Raw genomic sequence first — 12,251 nt, 5'->3', positions numbered from 1 at the left:
TTTAAAGTTACATCACATGTTTAATGCTGAAAATTACTGCTGATAGATAACACAAAATAAAACAAAACTCTATTTCCACGACCACTGCTGTGTGTGAGAGAGGCTTCTGACTCCTGGGACAGCCTAGTAAATTCAGTCAAAGTCACTTGTTTGTCAAGGTCCCCTACAGTGGCCCTAATTTTAACCATGTGTTCAGCCCAGGTGTCAATGCACCATGCTGCGTGGAGAATTAAAATAGAGTTGACGGCGTTTGGGGAGAGGACTTCATCCTAGATATCTCACCTCCAGCAGCTGTTGGCTGACCCAACCATGAAGCATCACTGAAATACCTCGGAGCAAACGAGCCGCTGCCACAGGATTATCTCCACCCTGTAATGTGCTTTGTGGAAATGACTGGTGAAAAGTGTTTAAAGGGTTATTGGGTGTGTTATTTTTTTTATTCCTGCCCCGTAGCAAAAACTGTATGGAATTTATCTGTGGGGAATCAACAACTCAACAAAAGCATCTTGGTTAAGAAGGCAACAAATGTTTCTTTGAATCTATGCTGTAATTAATTAACTGTTTGTGTCGCTTCCAGGCCACTGTAGCTCAAGGGGACAAGTGTCTTTGTCAGATTTAGCAGATAAATTGTGAGAGTGAAATCCAGTAACACAACTCAAAACGTGTGGAGATTTTCTGATGAAGAGAACACAGTTCCAAAGAAATCAATACTTTCTCACTTTGAGGTAGATTGTGTGTGTTTGTGGTTGCCATTTACAGTCAATGAAGATGCAAAGCTTTCCATTTTCTCATCTATGTCTGTAAAGTAAACCTAAAGCCGCAATTCTCTGGCAGTGAATCTTGAAGCTTTTACTTGCAAATGGCCATTTGATGCATTCTTCGTTTTCAAGCAAACTTTAGGGATCTTTATCCATCCAACATTATTGGATTCTTTAGTTTTGGAGTCACACCTAAATTTAATATTCATAAATACAGTACATCCAATGTGTTTCCTAAAAATAAGGAGAGAATAGACCATTTAAACATTTCTTGCATTAATTAGCATTAATATGTTTGAGACGGACTCAAGAGCAAAGAGCATATTTGGAATTAGAGATAGGATGCATACAGCACCAGTTATGCTGAACAATTTCTTTGAGTTCCTTGCTGGAAAAACAAGCATAGACAAGCATTGTAAGTGATTTGGGTCTCCAGCAGGATCTTGTCAAAATATAATGTGTTAATTGGTGAGCTTTGATGGGCTGAACAAACACAAGTTAATTATTAGCAGTATTCACTTTCTTCTTGGTTATGTTTTGGGTGTCTACCAACTCATGACCTAGTTTTTCAGCTGCTAAAGATTTGGTGTTGGACAGGTAGTGTTCAGTCAATTTTTTCAAAGCTTTCATACCAATCTGATACAACTAAGAATACAAACAATGGCACTGATGTAGTTGCCTACATGATTTTGACCATAAATATCCACAGGTTTCCCATTTGTTCAGGTCAGGCAACTTATCATATGTGTCCTTGGTTGACAAAAAATGTTTTTCACCCTTGATATTAACAAAAAAAAACCTATAAATAACATGAAGGACACTTGGAATTGCAGAGAAATCTGAAAACACTTTCTTGGCATAGGACTGGACAGCTGTGATGTAAAGGGAACTGTTTATTGTGCATATAAAGAGTCTTATCTCTACAATAAAACACATTTTTTCCTCCCTAATCTATCTTAAGGATGTGTCAGACAAAATAACAGTAATTCATACTTTTAACTTTCATGTGAAATGTGAAGAGTGGGTGTTAGAGGATAGACGAATTCATACTGCATTTTTTAATTATACTAAGATAAACTCTCCTTGGTTGCTAAAATGATTTGAACCTGCATTGATGGAGAATTTAATAAAATAATCTAGAGATCATCTTTTTTCAAGTATCTTTAAAAATACCAGACATCTGATTATAAAACTTTAGTGTATATTCCATTTCTGTTCTTTAACTGATTTTGTGTTGGAGGGCAAGTGAAAACAGGCTTAAGCAGACTTACATTAGATCGAGTTGAGAGGTATTGACCTTGCCCCAGCACTCTTATTCCCGCTATGGTTGTGATGTGTTTGTTTGTGTGATGATCAATGCACTTATTGAACCGCACACAGCACTTATTGATCAGTGTTTCTTTTTTCCCTACACTGGGTGCTGAGTGGTTTCTCCACATTGAAACTAGACATACAGCCCATGTCCATTAATGGATACTAAAGCAGCTACTCAGCTACAAGCCTGGATTGAAATTGTTTCTTTTTTTCTTTTAGAAATGTTTCTATTGACAAGATAAAAAGTTGTTTTTTTCTCCTCTGGCCCACATCTTTCTTTTTAAACTACCCTAGCATTAGCAGGGTAATCTCAATGCTTGGCTAAGTAATGAATACTTTCAATGCTCCATTTTTCAAAGGTACAGATTCCTTTGGAGAGCAGGACACCTGAGAGTTTCCACAGTGATGTTACCAGGGTAATATGTCTCCCTGCTGGTGATTAAGTGTTACACATCTAGGATTCTTACCTGGCTGGAACATATTGGTGTTGTATAATTTTTTTCTTGGGGGAAATGTCAAATTTGCTGTTCCTGTAGTGTGTGCAACCACAGGACATTCTTAAAGTTAGACAGTCTTACTGTATATTGCCATGATTACAGAAGAAATTAGAGTATTATGTTTTTAGTAAGTGTGACATTTAAAAGGCATAGTGACCAAACAGACCAAAAAGGTTTATTCAGATTATGTAAAAAAAAGAAGAAGAAAGTTTTAGTCACATGTTTCTTTTCTGTATGCAGGACCATAGCTGTGCAGACTTGAATAAATGAAAGATTTCTTCATTATCTTTTGATTCACATCACATCAGCACAGCGTGTTTACTCAACGCTGGACCACATCGTATCTGCAGAGTGAGGCAACACATGGGAGACAAAGTGATTGAGAAGTGAGACTGAGGGGTGACACCTTGTTGAAGGGGGAATATTGTGCAGTGGCACAGAGTTAAGTCATCAGGGTTTAAGGTTTACCAGACGTGTTCTTCAAAATCCCTGACATCCATGATGGCTTTTCAGCTGTGAGCAGGGAACGTTTGAAATGTAAAAACCGAAAATTCCATCGTGGCTCAATATGGTTGATGGATGTCAAATACTGCTCTCATGCAAGGGAGAGTCAGGAGTGAAGGGGAACCGACACCAGCCACCCCTGCATGAGTAAAGCAGTTTTGATGTGACAGTTTAGCAACAACAACCTTTTCCTGTGCCGTGGTATGATGCACCTGCAACTGGGAACTATGGCCATACATATGTTTATGCTGGTAAAGGTGTAAATGGAACTGAATTGATAAAATTGAGAAATAATCTTATTGAAGATATCAATCCGTGCTGGCTCTAGATATACATACAAAGTGGACAGGACAACAAATCATGGCTAAACAGGCCTACAGTTTAAATAAATATTAATGAAGACTGCATTTGATATTATGTGCTATAATGGTAAATACTTAATGTACAGTCCTAAAGACGTAAGACAGGTGGTTTTCAAAGAGTGATCCTGATATGGGATGTTTAATCCTCTCTGTAGATGTTACAGAAAGACCACAATTTTTGTGATATTTTGTACTACACAGTATTCTATGATTTCTCACATGTAACTCTAATTATTATGTCTGGATAGTGGGTTCCTGCAACTTTACAAAAGGGGCAAAACCATAAAATAAATATAAATTAAGACATCTTAAATTCTCAGAGTGAATATTACTCCACACTTTCATAGATTATGGAAATGAAAGATGAGAATTGTGTGACATGGTTTTGAATTAAACACTGTATTCCTCCAACTCTTAATAGGGTTTTTCACAGCAGATGTTAGTCCTGCCTGGAAAACGGACGAGAACAGGCAACAGGAGCAGCAGGGAGCAGTGACAGGATGCTGCAGTCAAGACGGACAGCCTCCAACAGCCTTCACAGTCTCGACAGGAAGTCAAAGAAATATTTACATCCTGTTAGATCCAATTAGATAGGCTAGAATTCTCATTGGGACATTTATATATAGGAGGAGAGCACAGCATATCCCATCATGCCTTAAAGGTTTGCATTCGGTGGAGAGGAACTGTGGCGCGTGAGATTATCGCTGCTTTTTTTGGCATGAAGTCGGAGCAAATCATGATCAAGTTGGGTAGAAATCAAATTATAATTGATTCTTCACAAACCTGATTCATCACAAACAGTCGTGTTTGTGTTCCAGCGACAACGTAACAGTGAACCTGCGTTCACAATAGCAGCAAGCTGAAACTGAAGCAGCTAAACAGAATTCAGCCATAATTCATTTTCTGATTTACACCTGTGTTTTTCAAACGTGACAACGTGTCTTCTGTGAAACAGGCCTATGACTATTTTTACTACACAGATACCGCAGGAAACAAATCGGTATCAACATCACAATCACATCGTCTGGAGAAAACAAATGCAGGTGGTGCTATCACTGCAGAAAGGTAAATACAACATAAAGAAACACTTTTTTACCTTAAAATAACATCTTAACTTCACACTATCATTTTGATGCTACTCCGACTATTAGAAGAATGAATGTTTAGTTCAGTGGGCCTTTAAAGATTCTTGATTATATATTGATTTAGGATTTAGGTTTGCATCAAGTCGTTCTCCTATTAGAGTTACAACAGCCACCTGTGTGCCCTGTACGCCCTAACAGGTGTTCTGACTTATTGTGGACCTCTGCTCACTGCTGCAACATGACTTCACAGTCATCAACACGGCAGTAAGAATGACGCCTTAACACATGCAACAGGAGACTAAGGAAGATGTCAATTGAGCGAGTCTGCACATGCCCACACAGTGGGGAAGAGGTGGCTAAAGTGGAGACACCTGTGTAGGTGGAGCATGGCTAAGAGGCACCATTAAAAAGCCCAGAAGTCATTTTAGACAGAGCTTTTCATGCATGTGTCACACACATGTGGATCACAACTCCATTGTTGTTCTCAGTGTTGGAGTATTAGTCACATTTCTTGATGCCACTACTGATAGTTTTATGTACAGTTGTTTTATGTGACATACTGGCAGTTCTCTCTGAAAAATGTTTCATTAGAATTTAGATACCGTACACACTTGCACTGTGAGCGCAAATGAAGCAAACCACTCTCATGTCACACTTGACTCATTCGTGTTCTCAGAAAACAAGTGACTGAATATAGCAGTGTCGAGATTTGAAGTAAAAAGATTGTTTGTTTTTCTGTGTCATGCTCTTCCCTGCGGTGTGTGTGTGTGTGTGTGCATAGTATCAACCTGAGTACACACTGGCCGTTTTTTCCACAGATGTAGTGTGTGCTGTGGACAAACAGCGTGTGTACAAGCACAGTGTCAACACTGATATACTGATAAACTGAACAAACACAGGGTCAAAGGGAAAAAGTCACAAAGCTCACATGCCCAAAAAAAGAAATCCTGTGAACTGTTTTTTTAATTTTCTATATTTTCAGTCTAACTCCTTTTTTTATAAGTTTTTGCTTTGATCACATTAATTACAATTTGTCAGCGTAAACCTCTCATTGTAAGAATCATTTGCTTAGTTGTCGCTAAATAAATGAATCAAAGATGTAAGTGAAAGTCATCTCTGTGATATTATTGTCACTGAGGGCAAATTTGTTTTGACAGAAACTTGTTGGCGCAACAGGTATTCATTCACATCATCTTTCTTAAAGGCTGTTATATCAATGTGGTGTGTGTGTGTGTGTGTGTGTGTGTGCGTGTGTGTGTGTGTGTGTGTGTGTTGCACTAATAGGACCAGAGACAGCTGTCTCATCAGAAACAGAATTGATTCAGTGCCATATCTGTGGCAAAATGTCTGATGTGCAAAATGCGTTTCAGACATGTGAGACTTGGATCTTTTAGCTTTTAACCACACAGTGAAACGACAGCAGAGTCAGTGTGTTAGATCAGTCACTGATAGAAAACGTGTCAGTCACAGCTTTATGGATTTCATATGTTGTACCATACTAGCTAAATAATAATCCCCTTGTTGTTTTGTCTTCTCAGCTTGTTTTTAAAGAAAAATGAGGCCGCACTTGACAGATAGTGATATGTTTTATTTTACGTATATGTCACTTTAAAGAAAAGGAGATGGAGGTTCAAGAATTACCATCACTGTAGCACTGTTCACCTTCAAAGAGGCAGGCTAATTCCTGTAATCTTTGATGTTTCTGCAGGTACACCATGTAATGGGAGATGGAAGTAAAAAGGTGTCTGTGTGAGGGAAGGAGTGATGCCTCATGCTGCCTGCTAACTACAAATGAGGGCCAAGATGGTCATCTGTGCCATCATTAGCCAACGTTCCTGTATCTTTCCTTTTTATCGGATGAACAAAAGAGCATCTCTGGTGCTGTAAATACAGTGTGCTCCACTGCTGGCATGCCTGCAGCTTTAATAAGGATGGGATAATCAGCCGTATTGTGGTCCAGCACTACTAATGGGAATATCTCAGCAAAGGCTCTGGCAGAGAATCAAACAAAAGGCATTATTGGATGGTAAAGAGACAAATATGGCTAAAAGTCCTTCGGCCTGGCAATTGGATGACTGGGCAACCTCCAGGGTTTGGATAGCGCAGCATGTTTGTTGGCAGCTCCACAGCTACAACGAGGGAAAGTAAACTAAAACCTCTCTATTTGCCTTTCATCAGCTAGAAACGAAGTTCCCTTGAGCAAGTCTTGTCACTTCTAGCATGATTACTGAAACAAAAGTGGGATAATGCTGAAAGAGATCAAAGTAAAGTAAGTAAAATGATTCCCTCCCTATATGAAAATCTTAAAGCTTGTCAGTACGAGAGTATAGACACCAGAGTGCTTCTCTGAATGAATTGTAAAAAGGGATAATGAGCAAATACATAACATTTTTGTTTCCTGAAACCCGTGTCCAACCAGCTGACAATCTCTTTCTGGTTTGCACTGATGAGCAAATTCAGTCAGTAACCTAGATTGTTGCCAAGGAAGACCTTCATTAAGGAGCCGTCTCTGAGCAGTAGAAAATACCTTTTTGCTTTCGCTTATCCCCAAGGACACAAACAGGTGTGTGAGTGACATAATTATGCATGCATGTTTGCTCGATAGTCTTCTTCACAGCTTTGGTTTGCTGCGACTTCACTGATGAAGATATAAATATATCTGAGCTTAGCAACATGACACTTACTGTTTACTGATTAAAAGCAAGAATGAAATCATGTATATACCACTGTGTGAGCGTGTGTGTTGGACCACATAATCCATCACTTACTGAATATGTGATAATGGATGGTTTAATGGTGTTGGTAGGAAAGCCACATTCTGAACTTTCTGCTTGTTCTAAATTGACAGGCGTTTTAGCCATGAAAGAGTTCAAGCAGTTGTTAATAAAATCATTTAGACTTCCAGTGTTTGTCTGACATATCTACTGTAACTTGAGCCAAAGCGACACACATTTGGCATCACCATCAGCTCAAAAGTTAAATTGTTAGGGGGCTGTATTCACAGAATATGACAGAAATGTAATCTAACATGCATAACAAACTATTCTCATTAATGTATAATCACCTGAAAGTTAGTATCTTTATGTTTGGTTATGTTTTAGAATGAGCCTTTTATACGGATGCTGTAGGTCCTCTTCCACAGAGTCCGCCATGTTTATACAATACCCAGAAAGGACAAACCAAACATTGGTTCTAGGTAGGGCCTTTCTCATACCTCACACCTATAGAAACTCAACATAAATAACAAAGTATTGACATTAATGCTCAGTCAATAAGTCAGTATGTTCATTGTTATTCTCATGTTCACATACAGGAAAAAGTGTTAATATGTCCAACAGTTTATGTCCATATGGTTCTAATGATATAAAACTGTCCTACTGTAAAAAACTATATTACCTGCTGTACTAAAACGGTTCCATTTATTCTCAATAACCTTGAACGTACTGTAGATAGCAATAAAAAAATAAAAACACATTTATCCTCTTGCTACTGCTGAGCAAAAACAGAACAGCACTGACCGCTGAGTATCAAGGATAAAAGAAGAAAACATACAGATGACTTGCATTACCACTTGAAATCATTTAAGGCGGTAAGAAACAGTGATAGCATTTGCATATGACCTTGGAGTGTTTTGGTACGAGACAGAAAGGTGCTTCTCCGCACGCGCATCTAATCAGATGGCTTGATTAAACCCGTGCAGACCCCCTGTTGCATGAGGGCTTTGCAGCTCACGTGTGTGAGCGTACACTCATTTAAGAATCACTTATCATGGTAAATGAGTGTGAGTCAAGGTCTGAGATGAACTACATAGGTATCTGTCACAGTGCCTTTATTATTCCGTCCACTGCACTTCCTGTGTCTTGGTGGACATTAAGGTAAGACTTTTTTTAATCATAGATGTTTTTTGAATGGAAAAATACAAATTTCAAATGTTTGGCACCATTGTTGACCATTGACCATTTACTATGATGATATGAAGACTTAGCTAATGGTGTGCTACAGTAATAGTGTTTTTCCATTTCACAGTGTCACTAATGCTTCGGATCAGCCCACAGTATATACAATATCAGCTAATTAACTTCCCTTTCTGGCTTCACTCATGCTCCCACTCCCTGTCAGTCCTCTGTTTTCTGTCTCTCTTTTCTCCCACCACCAACACCACCTCAAGTCCTCCTCACATCCCTCTTCTCTCTCACTCTCTCTGTCTGCCTTTTTCACTCACGTTTTCCATCTTTGGTAATTTGGCCCAAGTTCATCTTGTCACCTAACGGATTCCTCAGCAAAGTGAAAAATGACATTTTGGGTCGGGGACTTCAAGGATGGTCAAGTTAATGAATGGCCACCAGATGGCCCTTATTAGGCTAATGTGTTCCCCCTCTCTGCAGCCCCAGCTCTCGCCTGGGGACTTAACTAGCTGGCAGCAAGTGTGTATATGTGTGTGTGTATATCGCTGTTTCTCTGTTTGTGTGTCTCTGTGGTAAAGTGAAGTGTAAAAAGGAGGGGTTTAACATCCTAAGAGTGTGTGTGTGTGTGTATGTGTGCATGAGTTAAATCAGGTTAACCTGAGAGGATGGAAGGACACAGCATCTCCACTTTAAATCAGCTCCTCTGTGTTCTGATGGGGTCAACTGTCCACTGCTGTCCCGGTCACTCCAGCACCCAGCTGACCCTCAGCCCTCCCCATCTGACAGCCTGACACTAGCCGCCGCCACTGCACTCATGTCTGAAGTTTACACGCAAAAAAAAAGGATTCAGAGAATGAGCAGGCGAGGCTCTTTCCCTGCCAATCTGACAGCGTGTTAATTGCCTCATTTATAATCCCTGCTCATCAAAATGAATAATTGTTGTAATGCACACGTCTACTACAAAGACCTTTGTTAAACTCTAGAATTATGCTAAACATGGTAATTAATTGAGTCGAATTTATTAGATCGTCATCAGTGTATGCTGCCGCTGGGCCTTTGTGTTTCCGTAGGCGACTGTTGTAGCTACGAGGGACCGGAGCAGAGCTGTCAAAACTGTGACAGAGGGCCGCCGCTGTTAGCTGCTCAACAAGTTACTGCAGGCTCCAACATATTCTCTCACCAGCTGATGAGATTCCTCATTATGTAAAAACTCCATTTGTGCCCATCACATCTGTTTTTGTGAGCAGAATTTAATCAGTTGAACAAAACACAAAGTATTCAGGTAGAAATTCAAAGATCCAGTGTGTCGGATTCAGTGGCGTGTAGCAGTTAACTTTCTGGTTGTGACCAACTGAATACCCCTCACCTCACTCACTAATTCCAAGCATGAAAGAGAACTTAGGCTGGACATAAATCTATCTTTCTTTATGTCAATAGATGAAATGAATGTTTGTGTGCCAACATACACTGTTTTGCTCTTCAGGCTCTTTGTTCTAAAGTTTTACGTCATCCTCCTTGCTCATTGGAGGGTGGATCTAGGAACTAATCACCAACCATCTGGGTGTATATGACTTGTGGGCCTCTTGGCCATTTTTTGCTGCCTGCTTACATTCAGAGCATTTTCGTAGTGAGCTATTTGTGTCAGGACATTGTGTAGAATAATGGCTTTGTCACACTGGGATTTAAAACCGCAGCATTTCAGTGGATGTGTTAGAGGAGGTGAAATTAATCTTCATGAATGCTCTGCATAGTAGAGTTCAACTTTGAACTTTGAACAAGGGTTCCCTTTGGAAAGCTGGAGAGTCTTAAATGTTAGAAGCTATTGTAACCTACAGTATTAACTCTGTAGCAGCTAAATACATAACTTTAAAACCAAAGGCCTGACAATGATTTAGGTTTGTTTTTGTGAGAGCAGACAAGCAGATATATGTTTGTAGAGCTTAGCAGAAACGCATTTTTTTTGTCAAGTTGATAATTAACTGGGCCTGGGTATCAGTTTTCCAAATGTCCACTATCTACACGAGAAGCACCGAAACATTGTCACAGGCCCCCAGAGGCTAAATCTTTGTCATGTCAGATGATAGCTGATTGGTTCAGAGATGGCTGAATGACAACTAAGTGCAATAATATATAATATACAGAGTATATGGATGCACTTGCAGGTGTAGTTTTATCCAAAATTTACAGTGAGGTAAGTATCTGAAACGGCTGGTGCTCAATGTGTTAAATTTAATTTACTTAAATTTAGTTTTATTTGATCAGCTTGTTTGTGGCAAATGAAAAGAAATTAAAGACTTTAAGTAATTTTTTTACCCACTGATTGGAGCTTAAACTAACGACTAACAGCGCTAACTCGGAGCCACGCAGAGTATGGATGCAGTCTGATGTCTTCACAGAGACATGGCTGCACAGGGACACTACGGACCAGAACATCTCCGTCGATGGCTTCCACATTGTCCGGGCCGACCGGGATTGTACCTGTCACCTCACAACCAGAGAGCAGCTCTGTAGCCCGGATGTCGAACTGTTGACCTGCTACCCGTTGGACCTCGTCCATACTGTCTGCTGAGAGAGATCCCGCATGTCATCATCGTTGTCCTGTCCATCCCTCCCTCTGCAAACCCAACATCTGCCTGCAGCACCACACACACCATCATCTTCAAGTTCACGTTCAAGTCAACTTTATTGTCAGTTTCTGCTATATGTACAGGACATACAGAGTATTGAAATTCTGTTTCCCTCTTATCCCGTGCAATCAGCATAAACATGACTACACCCCCTTCTGTAATCTGACACTAATATGCTCAATCACTTTTTGAAGTTGTTGCACATTATTTAACTGTAAATTTGATCTTCTATATACCTTTAATATATAAATATAGTTTAAATATATATATAGTTTATATATTTTTTGTGTTCCTAATAGATGGTTACTTGTTTACATATGTTGTTTTTGTTTGTTTGTATACTGGAGTATTGTAACAAAAAATAATTTCCCCCTGGGATTATTAAAGTATTTCTGATTCTGATTAAAGGAAAATCTTCTTTATTTAATTTGACAAACAGTTTTAATGTATATAGTTATATATATATATATATTTTTTTTTTGTCTAACCTTTTATTACTTTGTCATTTTCTAAGCTCCATAGACGTCTTCAAATTATATTATAATTTAAGATGATATTGAATTGATAAAAAACGAGAGGTTGCTAAATAACTCCAGCTACAGTTAGCCTGAAGCGAGCATTGCTATATTCTTGATGGTGCAGCCTTTAAATTAAAGCATATTGAGACTGTACATAACTGACTTATAAGGCTATATTTGAGTGTAATATTTTGATTATTAGGCATTAAATCCAGCCTTTTTACAGATGACATTTTGACATGTTACAGTAAGAAAGAAAATGTGTAAATAATGGCTGGATTCCATTTAGCTGCTTCAGTTTCAGCTTCCTGGTATTGGTGCTGGTAACACAACAGAGACATTGTTAATGTTATTAGTAACACCTGTACTCCTATGACAAGAGAAAATGATAGCTGTGAAAGAAGCATTTTGTACCGTCAGTTTCACTTTCACAGTCATGTTCTCGTGCACCAATGACTTATAACCAGAAAACAGGTTATCGGTTTAAAAAAAGAAAGAAATTCTAAATTCACAAGTGTAGCTAACAGATCTATGAGAAAAAAGCCAGCACATAAATGAAATGCAACTGAATGAGCAATTGATGCGTGAGTGTGGTTTCCACAGCAGACTAAATAGGGCAACAACATCATTATCCATCACGCTGAAGGTATAAAACTGTAATAAGGGAGTAGGGTGACCTCA

Source organism: Larimichthys crocea, chromosome XXIII (assembly GCF_000972845.2).
Source record: "Larimichthys crocea isolate SSNF chromosome XXIII, L_crocea_2.0, whole genome shotgun sequence".
NCBI lineage: Eukaryota > Metazoa > Chordata > Actinopteri > Sciaenidae > Larimichthys > Larimichthys crocea.
This window is presented reverse-complemented; position numbering follows the sequence as displayed.